We start from the raw sequence: 5,167 nt of genomic DNA on the forward strand, positions 1-5,167 counted from the left end.
TATTAGAGAAAGATTTCACTATCAGCCATTTGGTACAAAAAAGGCAACCAGAGTCACAATGGTTGTGCAACAGTTTTGTTTACGACTATTAGAGCAAGAGTTTACTATCGGCCATTTAGTAAAAAAAAAAAGACAACAGTCACAGTTGTGCTTGTGTCAAAACGCGGTCATCGGGAATTAATTTACCACTTGGTCATCTAATCTAATTAACCCGGATCTATCCGTAATCCCAGGATCATTCGCTGAACCCCGCCCAGCCCGTCGTTGAACCCCACCCAATCGTGCTACACGTGCGACCGAAAAGGTGAGTACGTAGCCGTGACGATACTGGGACCAGTCACTCGGCCGATCTCTAATATCGGCTCACCCGGCTTTGTAGTATTATCGCGACGACACGTTTTCCTGTTGGCCACTGCATGATTTGACCACCAATCACTGTACTGCTGCTGCCAGCATCATGGCCGTGGGTAGAAGTTTCCTTTCCCTTTGTTTCTGTTGGAGATATTGGTACGTGGCTATCCAGGGCAACAAGCCCTGTCCTGTCCATGCACAGCTTTCATCTGCTGCTGTTGCTGTTGCGGCTACTACTATTGTTCATGATCAACAATTGGCCTCAGCTCCTAGCTTGCTTTCGCCGGAACACGAACATATTTATCCCGCGTTACTAAAACAGTCACAGTTCTATCTGCACTCGCGCATGGGATATATGCCTGTCTGCCTCCATGACACACATGCATGTCTCCATTAACAGCAGCACGCACAGCAGCTTGATTACTCTGGCTACAGTTCGATCGAGTCGGCTTGATCGAGCGGCCTGGCACCCTTTTGGAGTGCCTTCCGTCCGGACCGATTCAAAGGGGGCGAAGACGACCTAGCATGAAAAAGGGAAATTAAACAACTATATATACTAGTATAGTGCCCGTGCTAACGCTACGGTTTCATTTTAGAGATGCACATAAAAATAAAAAAATAATTATATTTTTTACACAGTTCAAGTAAGTTTCATGCGCTTGTATATGACCATGTATATAATTCGGAAAATTTGCATAACAAGGCATTATAAAAGTTGTCTCACTTCAACCATCTAATTTACAATCTGCTCAGGACCTTCTCTGTCTCGACTCCCTAAGGGTGTGACTCGCGTGAGTGTCTCGCACGCCCAGACTCCCAGCCGCAACCACTGTTGGGTCCATCGATGGTGCAGGTAGCCACGCCACGCCATGACATCCACCTCGCGCCATGCCGAGGTCGTCGCCGATCCATGCCAACTCCGCAAGCCATGAGTTGTCCCAGGCCGCCATCGCCGAGCTTGTCCTCGTCTTGCCGCCCTTGAAGCAAACCAAGACAAGCATTCAAGCAAATCATGTGTAGTCATTCTTGCAGACAGAGACCAATCAAGTAAATGCAGAAGCAGAATTAGCAGCAGGATACCAAAGGAGAGACACCAGCCTTGATTACTTAACCTGAAGGGCCAGTCAGTGACTCTAGTTGTTGCCTTCCAATGAAGTGGCAGCCTAGATTTCCTCACCTGTAATAGTTAGAGGAGCATCACATGGTCAGGAGAGAATCAATAATTCATCAGTTCAGTATTGAATAGTTCGACTATTCAAGAACCCTCCACCATCAACCTACTTTTGAAAACCATAACTTGGAGTTCACTTTAGGTAGAAACACCAAAAGAAAGTGATGGAGCAATCGATTAATTTTGATATAGTTACCAAAAGAACGTTACAAAAACTTTACAGGGTGCTTATCAAATTATCCTCTCCATGTATTATCCAGCAAACTATACATCAAAGTTGAGAAGTCATTTTCAATTAACGGTTCCCTGATAATGTAATACAATTTCCATGTCTGGCCCTAGGAGCTAGCTAGCATAAATGTGTCAGGACACAAATTGTATTTCTCAGTTTTATTCTTTTAATTGGTAATTCAGAAACTGAGAAACAACATCATATCACTGGGCAATGTATCTTATCCATTTCAGCAATAATTTAATTTGGTCTACGTGAACCTGCTAAAGAGGTACATAGGAATATAACCAACGCTTTTAACAAAAGGAACCCATTGTTGATTGGTAAAGCCAATATTGAAATTTGCTAAGTCTCATTAGGGCAAGCTATGACCGTCCATTGTCTGCAGGCATTTATAAGTTATAACCTCTCTTGGAGTAAGGTGTGCAAAAATGAAAAACACGACATATCACATATCAATTCCATATGTACCATATATGAAGTGGACATGAAAAAAAAGCAATGTGGAGGTACCTCTGTTGGATGGAGCAATGCCACATAAATACAGAAAAATTTGCTCCAAGAAGCTCGACCATTTTTTAGGGAAATCTATTGAGCAAGCATGAGAATATCAAAAAATTTAATTGATAGAGAAGGGACATGTCAATAGTAACCTAGTAGTTTATTAGGGACATGCCAAAGAAGCTAACAAGAGAACATGCCATATTTTCAAGATAAACATGGGGAAACGACTGGTGTTTGCTACCATGATGGCAAGTCCGCTTCATGAATGCATTTGTGGACATGATTTGTATAATAGGAGAAATTTTCTTGTCTTTATATCCCTATATGCATGATTCCATTGCGATGCGAATATTCTAGTCCAAGCAAAAGTTGTTTAGTATATTTCCTGATGACATGATACATAAATAAACTGAATAAAAAGTATTCTTCACTGGTCAACTCATCAATACCCAAACCCTCATGTAGTAGAGAAATCTTCAGCAGAGGGGAACACAATAAACATTTAGGCATGATAATATTAAATAATAACAAATTCATAAGTATTGCTGGGAACACTTTTGAACAGACTATGCATCACTTTTTATGAAGAAAAAAATTTCTTACCATCTCCTGTGATAGTTTCAAAGTAGATTTTGTGGTTTTACCATCATGTTGGTGAAATCAAATTCCATAAATCAGCACCGTACAAGAAAATACACACACAATAGACAACATTGATTTCAGTTCTGCTAATCTACTTTTCTAGATGTTGTACATTAGGCTGTACCTTGTGGGTATCTAACAGGTTAATGCTCCAAAAGGTTGAAAGTGAAGTATCAATGTAAAATATGGGCTGCTAATGTACGATGGTTAAATAGTTATTGGACCATCGTTGAACAGGAATTTTTATTGATAATAACTGATTCAAAATAGATCTGGTCCTCATAACATATTATAGAGAATTGCAGAGTACTACGCTGGAGGAAGAAGATGATAGTGGGGCCCACATGTCAGTCATATAGAATTTGAGAAAGATTGAGGGGTATTCTAGGCAATACGAGAATACAGTTGGTCTAGGGTCTCGTAAACCATACGAAATGGCATATTTCAGGGAACCAGAGACTTATAATGGCATGGTTCCTAATAGACAAACTGTAACGGGCTAACGGCGTATACTATAGGTGTACCTTGAGCTGGTCAATGTCAACACCATCTGGTTGAAGGTCAATTCGATGGAGCTGCCAGACCTACACCACCATGCCAAGACGTGGATCACCATGTACAGCACAAGTAAGCGAAGACAAACTAACACCTATTGCTCTGCGCAGATGCATGGATGCCATGATATTTCAAGATGGATTTCATAGTTAGCCCACCCTCCCACCACAAAGCAACAAAACTCTGTCTATGCAAATAAAAAAGAACATGGATAATGTTAGCATCTCCAAATCATAGAATGCAATCTGTGATTAATTCAATTTGTGTTAAACCGATCCATGTCTCCGTGATGACCTAATAGCTATCCATTAACTGACAATGAATAGCTTCTATTTTTTTATTTCAGACTGGACAACAGAAACTAAAAAAATCTAAACAATGCATGCGCATCCTCAAATCAAATTTCCGTTCACATGTACTACTACAAAAGGAATTGCATAATAAACCATATTAAATAAAGGTTTTTTAATATCAATTGTTCCTTGGCAAGGAAAATTAAACGTGAGTGTGCTTACCAGAGCGGATGTAGGTGTTGCTGAACGTGAGCCGGACCTTGGACGGCAATGGTGTTCTGGACATGGCCAACGATATTTTAGGTCAGTGATGATTTGTCGATCCGGTATATCTAGAGCTGCACTATCCGGAATGTGAATGAAACCACATATGTATGAATATTCAAGGTATAGGCGCCTGAGTGAGCATAGCGACTGAACTGGAAATAAAAGTGAACGGCCGGAATCAAATCGCATGACACGGCAATGGAGAGGGGAGGAGAAGACCCTTTACCTACACTGCTGGAAATTCCTGCTCCTGCTGCCGGCTCATCTGCGGGAACGGGGAGGACCCGACCCGTGCGCTGGAATTCAAGCTCTAGGGTTTCATCCCCGCTAGCCGCTGCCTCCAACTGCAAGATCTAGTGATCCCTCGATCGTACTCACACAGGACGATGGCGCAGCCTGTGTACAGGCCACGGTGGCAGCTCTGGTGTCACGGCGGCCGGCGGCTGCCGTCCTAATGGCCTCCTGTCTTGGCGTACGTCGCAGTAGAGGAGTTGCGCCTAGGGGAGATGAGGAGTCGTGTGGGGAGAGGAGCCGCGTGGGGGAGAGGAGTCGCGCCTGGGATTAGATCGAGTGCGCCCGGGCGGAGGGCGTTCGCGTTGAAGCCGGGGAGTGATTGTGGCCGCACGATTGGGTTGAAGCCTAGGATGAATTGTTTTATAGCCCTTGATTTTAAGAGAGACAATTTATTATGTACATTTTAGTGGGTGCACAATGGTTAGAGGCTCTCAGCGGGGGATATTTTTCTTGGGGGACGTAGTATAATTTTGATTGGTCCATTATAGTAGAGATATACTTTTTCCCTTTACATGAGCAGCGTGGCTGGCTTGCTTTCTTAGTAATAGTAACCGCAAATTGTGAGTTTCTACTTTCTGCCGGCCGGCTGATCTGACTGATGCGCCGTTCGCGTGTAAGATATGAAAGCTAATGAGCTGATTAGGGCACTCACAATGCAGACTCTATCATAGAGTCTAAAGTTATTTATTATCTCGAACAATGTGGACTTAGAGTCTAAATAAGACTTGGAGTTTTATTTTTTCTACCTCTTTCTTCAATAAATATGCTGCTACATCAGCAAAATACCATAAATAATATGTAATTAAGTGTCTTGGACTCTGTGATAGAGTCTTGCATTGTGAGTGACCTTAGGCACAA

This window comes from Sorghum bicolor, chromosome 3 (assembly GCF_000003195.3).
Source record: "Sorghum bicolor cultivar BTx623 chromosome 3, Sorghum_bicolor_NCBIv3, whole genome shotgun sequence".
Lineage (NCBI taxonomy): Eukaryota > Viridiplantae > Streptophyta > Magnoliopsida > Poales > Poaceae > Sorghum > Sorghum bicolor.